The sequence below is a fragment of the Lycorma delicatula genome, chromosome 11 (genome assembly GCF_047948215.1).
Source record: "Lycorma delicatula isolate Av1 chromosome 11, ASM4794821v1, whole genome shotgun sequence".
NCBI lineage: Eukaryota > Metazoa > Arthropoda > Insecta > Hemiptera > Fulgoridae > Lycorma > Lycorma delicatula.
Genome location: NC_134465.1, coordinates 73128899 through 73144582, shown reverse-complemented (window position 1 = coordinate 73144582; position 15684 = coordinate 73128899). Strand labels below are relative to the sequence as shown.

The following is a 15684-nucleotide window of genomic DNA, read 5'->3' as shown; positions in this document are numbered from 1 at the left end:
CAATATCTAAATGACAGATAAATGGTTTGGATAGCAATGATCTGTACAAGGTCAATGTCCAAGCCGGCGATATCAATATTTTAGTCGATTAACAATCAGTTTTATGAGTTATGGTGACCTGTTAAGATTATAATCCATTCTGTGGAGAGAGGTTACATTTTTGTAGTTAAAACTATAAACTACCTTAATAGTTGTCAGAGACTCAGTCAGCTGAAGCTGATGCCGCTCTATGTAAGGTGATTATCCCTCATACACAAGACTAACAGAGTAGAACATGTACTGTAGTCTTCTTCTGTAATAAGCATATTTCCATTAAAACATAAATTCAGCCAATTGTCCTACGAGAGAGTGTTACGTATTACCAAACTTTGGTAATTTATTTCTCAGTAATTCACAAAACTGATAGTTAATTGACTACAGTACCAATAATGCGGTGTGGACTTTGATCTTGAATGGGTTACCTGCTGTCCAAGTCTGTTTTCTGAAATTTACATCTTGTGTTTTGCTGATCCTAAGCACATATTAAAGTATAAAACAAATTAATGTTCATAAAATAATTGCTCAGGATTAGTAAATAAAGAGATACGGTAATATTTTCTAGATTTAAAATTAATAAAAATAATTTTGAAATAATACACATGAAACTTTATCAGGTCTGCAATCAATAAATACGAAAACAGAAACCGATTAATAATTATGTACACTTTTAAAAACCTTAGTCCACTTCTAAGATATTTATTCTTAAACTCTCTATGAATATAATTTCAAATTAACAGCAACTTTATTCAAAATGTAGTGGAAAAATAAAATCATTAAAAAAAGGTTTTCAAAAAAAAAACAAAATCATATTCAAATACATAGCCAATCATATAAAAGATCTTTGACATCACAAATTAAAATTTTAAATTAAAATAAATAAGCAAAATAAAAAAAATAATAAATCAAACATTATATAGAAAATAGGAAAACGATGAAGTAAGACATAAAATTCACAAACACAACAAGAATTAATTAAAATTAAATCACCCGAATACAAGCCGTGTTGAGTTAAAGAAAAAATTATTACTCTATAACAAGCAGAAAAAAAAAATAAAAAAAATTAAAAAAATCTCCATCTTAAAATAGAAATAATTAAACAAATTTCAGAAAATAAGTTTAATCTAGGAGGGCAAGACATATTCATAACACAAAATAAAAATTAAAAAAAACTAAGTGAAGGCAAATAATCCCAATCAAAAAAAAAAGGCCTGAAAAGACAAAAGCATGAGCAACCATAAAAGACAATGAACCAATAAATCCCAGACCAGTCATAGTAAATAATCCACAAATAACCAAACCAAAATATTTTAACAAAAAAACAACCAAATAAACAAATACTAAAAAAAAAATAACCATAATTAAATAAAAAATAATAAATATAACCTAAACAACGAATAAATCAATAATTCCCCAACTTTAATATTACACCAGCTAAAATTATAGAACCTGAAGTAAGAGCCTTCACATGAGCCCTGGGTAACCGTAAATGAAACCCAAATAAAGGAAACCTAATCAAAAAATAAAATAAAATAATAAACATCAAATAATTATTCAATAAAAAATCAAAAAATAAATAATTAAAATAACCATAAAAACTATTTAAATAAAAAATTCTGAATAAGAAGGGAAAAGAACCAAAAAAAATATAAAAAATTTTAAAAAATCCTGCACTTAGACGCTCAGACTGATACCCTCATCCAAAAATTAATAAAAATAAACGAATTAATCTACACTCAAAAAAAAAATAGAAATAAAAAAATCAATAACAATAAAATCCAAAAATAAAAAAACAAAAAATATAAAAACCTTAGACAAAAAGTCAAAATAATAATGTAAATAAACAGACAATAAAACAACAATAAAAATTCAAATACTTAAACAACAAAAAATATATGATACCCTACCAATTATAAAACAATAAGAAATAGAAATAAAAAATAATAAAAAATACACCAAAAATAAAAAAGCCCACCAAACACACAAATCAATTATTTAAAATACAAAAAAGGATTAAAGAAAACAAAAAAAATAATAAATTTTAACATAAAAGTCAATCTATCTAAGTAATCTCTTCTAGAATTACGAATTAAAAAAACCAATAAAGAAAGTCCTAAAACCCCATCACAAACCCCAAACACCAAATAGATAATCAAAAAATAATAATCAAAATCAAAATAACCCATAAATCCAAAAATAAAAAAAAAGGAATAAAGTAATAAGTATTGAATTCCTAAGAGACATAAAAGAAAATGCCTATGAACAAATAAAAAAATAAATAATTATCATAAGTAAAGTTTAAGATAGTTTAAAAAAACAATGATCTTGTAAATCATAATTTAAACAAAATTTATCTAAACAAAATCAGTAAAGAAAAAATCATCATTAGTATCCAAAACTAATATTTTATATTAAAATACTTACTGAATTTTCAAAAATACATAATTTTATCAAATATTATTCTATCCCCAATATTAAAACACCCCATGTCACTAGGATCAATACTAATTTTCCAAACACCCTTAATGTGTAGAAACGATTCCACAATAATTAAATCATCATGATACCTTTACATTGTATTTTTAACAACAGTAGGACTAATAATTATATTCATATACATAGCAAGAATCGCATCAAATGAAAAATTTAAACCGAGAATAAATTTTTTTTCAATTTGATTGATATCAATATTAACAACTATTATAGTGAGTAAACTAGACCCGACCGTAGAAACAGTTATTAAATTAAATGAAACAAAGGAAATAATAACCGAATTAACTGAAGAAAAATCAACGAGAAAACTTTTTAGAATATATAAAATAAATATTACACTAACAATAATAATAATCTTAATTATTACAATAATTTCAGTAAACAATATTGTAAGAACATTCGAAGGACCATTAAAAAAAACTTATGTTTAATTCAGTTCGTAAATCAAGACCGCTAAATTCCTTTTTAATTGATCTACCAAGACCATCAAACATCTCATTATGATGAAACTTTGGATCTCTACTAGGAATATGCTCTTTTTTTTATTTAAATTCATACATTTTTACCCAGGTCTTTCAATTGGTAAGAGGTCAGTTTATTCGTAGAAAAAATGTATTAAAGATAAATACACGAGTAAACTGTACTTATAATTTATTCATCTATCTACTACCGATAAAAACAAATTATTATTTACCTGAATAGACGCACTATGATTAGGCATTCCAGATGAAATTGACATTAGAACTGAAAAAAACAAAAAAAAGGTATGTAATATTTTTTTTAAATTGACAAATTCTACTTTTAAAACATACCTATGAAATATGAAAATTTTGTTATATTTTTTTAAAATATAACTAATAATAAAATTTTACATATAGCCAGCAACTATGTTGAAAGTAGTGTTATTTGGAAATTGCAGTGTTAGTTTGAAAGTTTTAGTGTAATACTGTTTGTCATCGAATAAATAATCATTTTTCTACAGTCATTTGTTAAATTTTTTAGCAACCTTGTAGATTTGATGAATGAAATAAATTAAAGTAAATACTAATTGTAATTATTTAGGACATTAATAGAAATTGTAAACTTCTGTTATGGCATTTGTTTATATAACATACAGAATACAGCAGCAGTCTGATGAATGGTAATTCATAGTAACTCCTAGAATTTTTACAACACAGTACTTCTTCTTAAACACAGTACACATCTTCTTAAAGGGGACAGAAACGGAAGATGAGAAAGATGACAATCCATTCCTTCCCTTTCTGATGGTTTTTTTTAAATTTTGATAAAACTGATTATGCTCTCAAAATGAAAAGATAAATAATTTCTGCACACGTAACTAGTAGAAATTACTTATCCCTTACATTGTTAAATGACTACATTAAAAATAAGCCTATCCCATAAGCCTTGTTATATATGTAATTTTTTTCCTGTTTAGCCTCCGGGAATCACTGTCAGGTATTACTTCAGAGGATGATATGTACGAGTGTAAGTGAAGTGTAGTCTTGTAAAGTCTCAGATCGACCATTTCTGAGACGGGTGGTTAATTGAAACCCAACCGCCAAAGAACACCGGTATCCGTGACCTAGTATTCATATCCGTATAAAAGTAACTGCCTTTACTAGGACTTTAACATTGGAACTCTCGACTTCGAAGTCAGCTGATTAGCAAAGACATGTTCACCACTAGACCAACCTGGTGGGTTGTTATATATGTAATTAACTAAATAAACTCACAGAGAAGATCATAAGATCAACTTAAAAGTCACGCATTAAATTGTTAAAGACTAAACAAAAGTAATAAATAATTAGATACAACACTTCAAAAAACTATTCAAATAACAAAAAAATAAATATATTAAAAGAATATAAAAATACTACGTTTTAAACACAACACATGATCAAAGAAAAAAAACAAAAAAAAACAACTTTGAGATTTACCAGTATTTACATTGATAGCAAAAGAATAATTTTAACAAAGATGTAATTAAAAAGAATACTTATTACAAAGTAGTTATAATACTTATACTAAATAAATAATGTAGAATCATAAAATTGTAAAAAAATGTTATTAACATCTGTTTCTAGTTACAGGCCAATTACTTATTTTGACAAACCTTGTATAGCTATTTACTAAAAACACTACAATCGTTAAAAACATTATTTAAAAATAACAAAATACCAGTTAAAAATGAATGCACTACAAAAACAAAAACAAATTCAAAATGTATGTTACGAAAAAAAATTAAAAAGAATAAAGACATTAAGCTCATTTTACAAACAACACACATGAAAAAAGCCAAGATGAAAATAGATAAAGTTTTAAAATTAGTTCATATGAAAATTAAGTCAATATCACAACAATGACATATCCCAAGATATAAAAAAAAACTCATACTACCTCCTAGCTGATAATAATTAGCTATATAAATAAAAGTAGCGTTATAATTAGATTATCCAAAGAAATTGTTAAAAACTAGTTTAATTATAAAATTACAACATTTATATATAAATTTACTAATTTAATGTCCACATCTGGTAACAAAATAATCTATTTTGACACCCTAGTATAGTTTCACACCAAACAGTAGAGTCGATTAAAAAATTAAAAAAACAGTTTTAAGATTTTAGATTTGTTTTAAGTAAAATAAGACTAAATTAAGTTTTTTTAATATAATTACAATAAATATTTTTGTATTTCAAATGTTTAAAGTAATTAAGTTAGGGCCAACATTTTTATTGATCTTTTAAATCCACAAAAACAATCATTATCTAACCGATAAAACAATATATATATATATATATATATATATATATATATATATATATATATATATACAGAAATTTATTTAACAGATAATACAGATAAATGAAGAATTTCAGCGATTAAACATTTTTTTTTTTAAATTGAATTATATTTATACAAATGTATAATTTCAACAAGTTAGTAAAACGATACAAAAATCTAAATAAAAATGATAGTTATAAAATAACCCTATTACAAAAACTTGAGAATAAATGGTTTAATATGTGAATGCACTCTGGTGGATGTTGTAGAATATATAGTTTAAAAACAGTAGGTGGTAAAAGGGACAGATGTCATATGTTAATTTATAACATAAAAATAAATGAAAATTATGGAGAATTAAGAAGGCAAAGGGAAGAGAATTATTTAGAGATGCCACATGAAGAAATCACATAGTAAAATCACATGAATACCTATGATAAAAATCACACGCCACTTCAAAAATATATAAAATAAAATATCGTTTTTTTTAATTGTGCGACAGAAATTAAAATAAAATTTCAAAATAAGTGTGTTAGATAAGGTAACCACTACCACCGGCATTTAACGACCATAAGATTTAAAACTTTCATACTAAAATGGAAATACCACAAAAGCAAACAGTTTATTCTAATCGACACCATCACAGAATGTGTATAATTACCTTAGAAAATAAAAGGGGCTGACAGAAAATGAAACACTGATAACAAAAGAAACTACTAAAAAATCAGTAAAAAATCACAGTAGAACAGTCAATTCCAAGTTAAAAAAAGTGAGAATGTAACAGGGATGAAAAAAGGAGAACTTCTTTGTTTTATTTTTATTTTTCAATATATACAACTGCTGCTCCATGAATTTATCTCCAATGTCAAACTGTTAATGCTGTCTTCTACCATAACATTCTAAGAAGACTAACATTTGACAAATGTAACCTTAACTATAAAGTAAAGGAGATTGGGTACATCATTATGACAATTTTCTTATACACGAAGCTTACAAAACACTTCAGTTTTTTTACCACAACATGATTATAGCCTCCATATCCCTCATACTCATTGGTTTCTTGTCCTAAAACCTCTTTCTTTCTCATTTTCATGGTGAAACTTATACTGCAAGATAACCATTCTTGTACACCATATCTAGTAGCAGTAACAAACCAGAAGAACGGTATACAACTTCAAAGGGAAAAGATATTACTACCAAATTAAACTGGGATTTTTTTCTATAATAGACTTAGTCTTGGAATTAGTTGACCGCTTTATATTACTAAAAAAAACCAAATTGAAAAAACTACATCTTGAAATATTTTATGAAAATTCAACAAATATAAAGAATTTTTAACTATACATCTTTTTTAGTAAAATTAAAAATCTCCCTACATTTATTGAATTTTCATCAATATTTAAAAATATTATCTTCTTTCAGTATTATACTTTAATAAATGTGCTAGTCTAAAAAAATGGATTGTTCTATTAAATATTACTTTTTTTAAAAGATGACATATCTAAAGTAGACACCTGCATAGTGAAAAATCATACTGTAAAAAGAAATTATATAAAAAAGTGTTAATATCATTCTCATAACAAACCAATCAAAAATTAAATTAACTATATATAAAAATATTATATGTCCAACTTCACTAATAAACCTACTTGTATAAGAACTAATGAAATCCTCTAAAAGAATTATAACAAATAAAAACAATCAATCAAAGTGAAGAATTAAGCTATTAAAAATTGTATGATAAATTTGATACGATAACAAACAAAAATTATTATTTTTCACTAAATTTTAATTAATAAAAAAAATGAAAGATTAAATAAAAAGTAATATTTTAAAGAAAAAATGAAACGGAAGCAAAGTTTTAGTATCAGCACACCAAGAAGCCTAATGCAAAAAAAAAAGTTATGAATTTATATTTTTTTTTTTTTTAAAGAAAGTAAATAAATATCAGTTTGTTAGATTCACAAAATTAAAAAATACAAAATAATAAACCTTTTTATTTAGTTTTAAAACTTACTGAACCTCAAACTAAACTGTTGTGCTGTGAATTATATAGAGTTTATAACAGAAATTTAATTTATTCATAAAAGTTATTTTTTTTTATAAACACATGATTACACGTTCTATAGAACACACATTTACATCACATGTATTATTTGTAATACATGTGATAAACCACAGATAATAAAAAACTGCTCAGACAGTGAAAATTGTTAAAAGATTAGAGCAGTATCACAAAATACAACAATAATAATAAGCAAAAAATAATAATAAAGTGTCTGATTATATTAATACATAAAATAATAAAACTATATGAAAATAAATAAGCAGATCAATATTAATGAAAAATTATTTTCCTTCATGTTTCTATCATTCTTCATAACTGGTTGAAAATGATGGTGAATATTGAATTCACCATATTAATACAATATTAATGTACACATATTAATGTAAGGTTTTTATTGAAAAAACCTTACATTAATATTTGTGTTATTGTAAATATATTAGAACTCAAAAATAATATTTCATCATAAAAAGGTATTTTGAAATTTAATTTCCGTTTAATGTTAATGAATAGGACATATCTCGAAACCAATGGAATTTGATAAAAGTTGTTTCAACCACCTTATAATACAAAAACATGATTGTGTTACCCGGTTTAAACAATTTTAGAGAGCTGAAGAAACGTTAAATTATACAGCATCAATCTTCAATTATTCCACAATTAAATTAAGTTAATGAAAGTACCCTCTTTGTATAGCAATTGTTTTTGATATGAATTGTTGCAATATTTCCAATGAAAAAGATACTAGTGTGTATGCTGACAGTAAGAGCTCTAAATTTAGCCTAAACAGTGCATTAATAATGAATTACTAAAATAAAATATCAGCTGATAAAATAGGCTAGCTGAATATTCAAATTTATTTACTTTTTATATTAAGAAATCATTAAGAAAATGTCAGCTGTTGACTGAATTGTAACAACTTAATACTTTAACAGGTAAGAAGAGCAATTCTTTTAATTATAAGCATAATGAAGAAGAATCAATGTTTGAGTCTGAACACCTACAGTCTATAGCGACTATGATTTCTTTAAATATGTTAATGATGCAGGAGAAGATGTGTCCAGTGGTCCTAATAATTAACAGTAATTGAAGTATTGTGTTAGGTTACATGAACAATCTGGTCTGATTTAAGGTGGATTTGTTCTATTTTTAGTAGTATCTCTGACACTTATTTTAATCTACATTAAAATAATATATATATAAAAAATTCTTACCTCGACCAACAACACGGGTAATCTATCTAAAATAAACGTATAAGCATATATATCCGCTGGATGGAAAGATGGCCGCTGGATCCATAGCTTCGTTCTGTTACGCACGTAATTCACTGTCTCTCCCCATCCCTTCCACAACTAATGTTTATAGCTTGGAAGGTTCATTCTATGTAAATGTTGAATGTCAAATACGCACCGCAGTAAATTACCTGATGCCGATTTTGGCAGGCAAGGTGTCAAGGGGGAGGTAAAACTTAGGTTAATTGGCAACATGGCACCTGTCAATACCTAATGTTAGAATTATTTCTTATATAAGCTTCCTATTAAGATTCTCCGTATATTAAGAGAGGGGGAGAATGCAGAGACTCTCTCCCCTCGTTTGACTCTCGTTCTCTTGGCTCGTGTCGAAATTCATCATACTGCGTGTGTCAAAATGTGTGTTAGGTTGATGAAATTCAACTATATTTGTTTATATTATTAGCTGTTTCCATTATATTCAGCGATGTAGAAAAAATAAACAAATCTTACGTAATAATAATATTAGCTTACATTTTATTTGTGGTAATTTATTAATCTATTAAAAGTGTTGTTAACGAATAACGTTGTCATACAGTAAATAATGTTTTATTTCTCTTCTGTAAGTGTTTTAAAAATTTTCTGTAATGTTTTAAAAATCGTATCAAATTTTGATTATTTGTATTTTACGTGAATCTAGACAACCGTTTAGAAAATAATTCTACGTGTAAACTAGGTAAGTTCTTTCAAATAATAATATTTTGTAATAAGAAAAATGGTACACAAATAATGTGATTATTGGTTAACTTATGGGAATTTAATGAACTAAACGTTTTGCACATTTTGTTTTGGCAAAAATAATTTTTTTAGATTAGTCAAATATATTTTTATTCTTGTTATTTTAATTAAAATTAAGTATCTGTACTTAATTTTTATAAAGTTATCTGTTACTTTATAAAAATATGTAACTAAAATAATTTGCTTTCAAGTAAGTCCCGATATATTAGAACAGGGAGTTTGGTGAATATTTTGTATACTAAACGTTTTATTTACGTACTTCTATTTAAAAGTTAATTATTTCGGGTATCAATATTCTAATAAAGTTCTGTTTTTTTGTTTAGATTTCTGTTAATAACAAAACCTTTTGCCTGTGTCTACATTTGGTGATTAATAAATTAGCTATCTATTTTAGAAACATAAATTGCCTTCGTTGTTTAGTATGAAATACTTTACAAATATTTTCTCACTTTTCTTTGAAACCTACATTGATATGTTCTGCAGATCAAAACGGTCGGTTTTTATGTTAGATGGTCAGACTTATTAACTTTTTTCGACAAAAATTTAGCCAAAAGTTTTGTTCTGATTTTTTTTATTTTTTATTAGCCGTGATAACTTACAATTGTACAACATAAAAGGGTAATGATGAATGAGGCTTTCAGTTATTTAATTTTACCTAATATTCAATTTATATATATAATTACAACCGAGCACATAAACGTGACGATTGCACATTTATATAAAATTACATTCGTGTGCGCGGTTTTATAATTTTTTTTTTACTAAATATTTTTTAGTAAAAAAATATTTATTACATCCTTACGAGTGATACGTAAGGATGTAATGATATGATTTCACTATTTCTAAATTTATCCAACTTAGCCGACAACCCACTTCTACAATGCAAATACGCGCGTGCGCGCTCACACACACACGCGCGCACACACACACACACACAGTGAAGAAACAGAATAGATTTATTTGTTCCGTTTTACAACGAAGGGAATTTTTGTTTAGCTTTTATTCATAATTAATTCATATAACAATTGAATTGCACAATAAAACTATGCATATTTGACGGATAAATTAAACACGGAAGTCCGGGTAATTGAGAACCGGATTAGTAAAATAACTAAGTGTTATAGTAATTGTATCGTTTAATTTTTTGTAGCACGGTGATCCGAGCGGTAACGTAATTGTATATTCATTTTTTTTTAGGAGTAAAGCGTGGTATTTGTTCGTATGAATATAAATTATTAAGTACAGATTATAAATAAATTTTATTTTTTTTTAATTTTTACTTAAATTATCTAATAGTTTTTTTTATTATCTGATACTACAAATCGTGCTTGTCTATGTAAGAAAGAGAGATAGAGAGAATAATCTAGGGGCGAGAGAGAGTGTATTAGTATGCAATACTAGTGAAAAAAAAAAAAAAAACTAGTGAAAGGGGAGTGAGAAAATTTAAACAGCATTACAACTATGGATGTTTATTTATTTATTTATTTTTTTTACTTCAGTATTTATTCACTAACTGCGCTCGGAAAAAAATTACAAAAATGTGTATTTCTATGAATATAAAATATTAACACTCGGATGTTATTTTGCTGAATCGATTACATTTTATCGTCCGATGACTCCTCAAAAGTGACCGGCATTATTCTGTTGTCGAGTTCCATTAACAATATATCCCAGTCTGGCGAGCATTTTTTAAATAAATAGGTAAAATCTGTTTAAAACAGCAATATTACATCGCCTTGTTTTACAACGGCCACATTAATTTGCTGTTATATCTGCCCCAGATTTTACTTTAGTTTCAATACATCTAAAATACCTCAGATACTAAATGTAACGGTCAGAACTGTTTTCTCTGAAAGTAATAATGTTCACTATATGAAGCTTTTACACGGATGAATATTATCTGCATATTGGTGGGCTTCTTATGTCGACTTGCAATCGTATAGTCGGTTCGGTAAATAAGAGGAAGGGAAACCATTTATTTCCAGTCTTCACTTTTCCTTATAAGCCTAGCATGAGAACTTGTTATTCTTAAGTTGGCTGCGTTGTTTTCAGAAGCGACTTGTGAGTCGTGTCATGTCAGATACCATTATATAAATGAATTTATCAACCATTAGCGCGCACGCGCACACACACACACACAGAGAGAGAGAGCGAGAGAGAGCAAGAAAGGAAGATAAGCTTGTACGAAGAAGAGTTGTGATTATAATTTCAAGGTAAAAGAATATTCCATAAAGAGGTCTGGATAAGTATTTATTTATCTGTTAGAAGCCCCAGGGTTGGCGAAGTATTTTTATTTTATCATAAATACCGCTTTGAATTACGTATATTTATGATACATGACTATGTATACAGATTTTAAACACCGCCAGAATGTCTTTAAATAAGTAATCTTTTTATTACTGAATAAATCGAATACGAATAGGTTTTGTTCGGAAAAATTTAAGTTTTAGCTCTCGGTTCATCGGTTGCTATTTGAATACGATGTGAAATTTTGTTGTTTTATAAATACCGGTATAATGAGTTCCTGTGGGTATTAAACGATTTCAATATTCGTTAACATTTTGGAAATCTAGTTAGTTAAATACATTTGATTGCTTTTTGTATTCATAACCTCATTTTCTTGAGAAATCATTGAAATTATTTCACAGTGCGATTCTGATCGATTAAAGCGTTAGAAATTCCTCATATTGTTGTAAAACTTATTTATTAAATAAAAAATACCATTTTAAATATATTATCGTAAATATTTTAAAAGTATAGACAAAATGAAATGATTATTCGAAAATGTAAACCAAATAATTCTACGTTAATATAGAACTATTAGTAACAAAAAACGACATTAAATCAAAATAAACTATAAGGAAAAAGAGGGGGTAACTTTATTTAGTGTGATTACGAGAGATGTATAAAGACAAAAGAGACATATTTTATATTGCGTAATTCCTGTGTGTGCTTAGTTACAGACTAGCTGCTGTACTCGGCTCGTTCGCTGTCTTTCTCATACGTTATTTCTCTTTCTGTACAATTCGGACCGCACAGTTATCTGATCTACATGCACCAAAACATTGTGTTACGTCCATGAAAAATGCATTATTTTGCAGTTATCTTAAGTTTTACGAATATAAATATAAAAACAAAATAGAAAAGGATTTTTCTACACAAACTCGGCAGGTAATTTAAATATTAGTATTTTGTACTATGAAAAATAGTATGGTACTAAATAATGTGTTTTTGATAATAAATATTAACAGAATAAACGGGAATTGTGAAAATTAAATGAACTAAATATTTTTATTTTTTAAATCGACACCGATCGATTTAGACATAGACATTCGATTTAGACGATATCTGTCGATATATACAACTACATTAAATCTAGTAAAAGAAGTTTTAGGATATGTATTTACAAGGTTTTTTTTAAATTTATATAGTAATGATATAGATCAGGTTTAAACTGTAGTAAACATTCCGGAGGTCATAAGAAGAAAGAAAGGAAAGTAAAAGAGAATTAATATTATATATTTTATAATTTTCATAATATAATTTGTCAAATATAATACAATAATTTATTTAATTCGTACAAACAAATTTAATGCCGGGTCCGCTAGATAAAAATTTGCTCTGTAAGATTTCAAAATAAAATAACTTATTTTAAGTACGACTACAATAAAAAGAGGAAAGCCGGTTTATTTTAAGATAACCTTTCACTAGATAAAGTAAACTAGATTAAAGTAACAAAATTTTATATGTATAAAATAATCATGAAATAAAGCCGGAATCGAACTCAGGACCGAGTGTGCAAACCTCTCCTAGCAAAAAGTAGGATTTTACTTTTTTAACGGGCAATATGTACACGATTATCAAAGGTGAATTCAAATCCAGTAGGATTATTACAGGAAGGAGTAGTAGACAGTATTATCGAATAATATGTATCTCGGTAGCGATTGAAACACAACCTATTTTTTAACTTTTTATGTAAAAAAATAATCATTTAAATTTTTTTTTTTTTTCTGTTTAGCCTCCGGAACCACGTAATATTATTACTTTAGAGGATGAATGAGTTTAGTCTTGTACAGTGTCAGCTCGACCGTTCCTGAGATGTGTGGTTAATTGAAACCCAACTCGCCAAAGTACACCGGAATCCACGATCTACTGTTCAAATCCGTATAAAAGTAGGATTTGAACCTTAGAACTCTCGATTTCGAAATCAGCTGATCTGCGAAGACGAGTTCACCGCTAGACCAACACGGTGGGTTAATTTTAAAACGGTTGTATTAAAACTTATTTGGTTACTGATCTAGGTTAAAGTTTTCAGTATTTGGACTACACCTTTATCCGCAGGTGCAATTATCAAAAGGCACGTTCTTAACTGCTTTATTTGAACAGAAGTAAAAAATTGTACATTGCAAGTAAAAATAATTTTAAAAAATGAAATAAAGTTAAAAATTAAACATTTATATATTTATAAATTCTGTATCATAGCGATCATTAGAAAATAAATATTCACAGTCATTATAACATCTTGAAAGTAGCAGACACGAATTCATAATTTGGAGAAATATTTAAATAAACTCAAATAAATTTTGTAACATTGGATAAAGGTGTATGATTATTTTATATTTTGGATACCGGATGTAAAATTAGACGATTATCTTTTCTGTTTATATAAGTTATTTCTTTTAACGAATAATATTTTTGAAAAAAAAACTTATTTTACAAATTAATTCTTTTACATATAGATACACGAAATTTCTTAATTTTTTTAAGTCGACAAAATCATTTACGTATTACGTAATTTCATAAAATTATCTTCAATTATATGACTGTTTTATGAAACTAATAATATTTGTACTAATAATATTTTTTATATTTTTCTCCATCATAGCATCTAAATTGGTAGTAAAAAATTTAACAATCGAACCGAGACCGTTAACAATTCCTCTTTTATTTACTTAATTACTTACAAAGACTATTTTTAACTTTTCATTTATTAACATTTTTGTACGAATAATACTTCTATCTCTAGACTTATGACTATTTTTACTTACATTATAGAATTTATAATTAAAAGTTACGATTAAAAAAATTTAATACATATTCAGAAATATTATTCAAATTTTATAAACGATTTAAAACTTTATCTATAATAATGTTCGGTAAGAGGCTTCTAATTTGGCTAAATCCAATTCTATCGGGATCATTTACGAATTAATTTCTGCCGCTCCAGGATGAATTCATTTAGGAACAGGACCTGCAAGAGAATTCAAATACCGATTAGTTTCTGTATTCGGAAGATTTTTCTGTTGTATCTGTTTAACCTTTCGAGGTCGTTAAATATATTTTGATTTTTTTATTATACGTCGTTCATCTATTTCTGCTGTTTTTCACTGAACTTACTTTTCCTTCATCCTATCTATTTTTCGCTTTACTTCGTATTTGGAGAGTCTTGATATAAACATCAGGTGGGATATCCAGTAAATCTCTATTTATATTTATTTTTCCTTGAATTTTTAATTTTTATTTTTTTCATTAGTTTCCTTTACTTGTTTATGCAATTTTTTCACCTTTTCTTTACGATCGCTAATGTAATCGTTTATTACCTGCCGCTGTATATCAGCTCCTAATAATGAAGTCGGGTTATGTCCGTAAAATTTTCCAACCGTTTTAATTTGGTAATGTTTTTTACTTCTTGTCGGTTGTTAAAGATTCTAATATGTTGAATTAGCGTAGACTGAAATCTTTCACGTTGACGATGGATGTTGTGTTTCTAAAATATATTTTAATTTTATATATCCGCATTAATTTTTTAATTATTGAATTCGGTGTCGTTATTAGAAATAATTTTTTCAGGTATTTTATAACGAGTTAATTAATTTAATAATTTATCAGCTGCTTCAGTCGATTGTGATATTTCAATCCGTTATACTTGTGTATACCTAAAATACTATCTAAATTGACAAAATCTTTTGTTTAAAAAAAAAAAAAAACGCTGTCGATATGAAGTACTTTCAGTGGTTTAGGTGTTGGAATCAAATTCATTTCTAAACTTAAAGGAATTCTTTCACGATTTGTTTTTAAACGAATTTCACTGTACAATTTTAGATATGTATTTTTAAATGCGAGGTATAATATTAGCGGATCTAAATCGATCAAAAATATGTTTAAGTCACGATATATGTTCCTCTAAACCAGTTGAATAAATAAGATAAACAGATTAATTTTATTCTGAATTCCAAGTTGTATATTCATGTGTTAGAAGGTAGGAAGGTAGGTAAG

At 26.6% G+C, this 15684-nt stretch overlaps 2 protein-coding genes across 5 annotated transcripts in view; one reads left to right on the top strand and one right to left on the bottom strand.

Annotated features, from left to right (window-relative positions):
* The window catches only part of LOC142332383 (vascular endothelial growth factor receptor 1-like), a 56117-nt gene extending 47131 nt beyond the window's left edge, over nucleotides 1–8986 (bottom strand). The window contains exons 1-2 of the mRNA XM_075378806.1: nucleotides 8596–8986; nucleotides 3224–3273 (exon numbers count right to left, since the gene is read on the bottom strand). The gene's annotated coding sequence lies outside the window, so the exon portion shown is untranslated. The remainder of the gene's footprint in view (nucleotides 1–3223; nucleotides 3274–8595) is intronic.
* The window catches only part of LOC142332384 (endochitinase-like), a 141877-nt gene continuing 135177 nt past the window's right edge, over nucleotides 8985–15684 (top strand). For 2 of the 4 annotated variants that reach the window (XM_075378811.1, XM_075378807.1), the window contains exons 1-3: nucleotides 8985–9346; nucleotides 12366–12579; nucleotides 13427–13657. The gene's annotated coding sequence lies outside the window, so the exon portion shown is untranslated. The remainder of the gene's footprint in view (nucleotides 9347–12365; nucleotides 12580–13426; nucleotides 13658–15684) is intronic. The other 2 variants (XM_075378808.1, XM_075378809.1) reach the window with 2 other exon arrangements.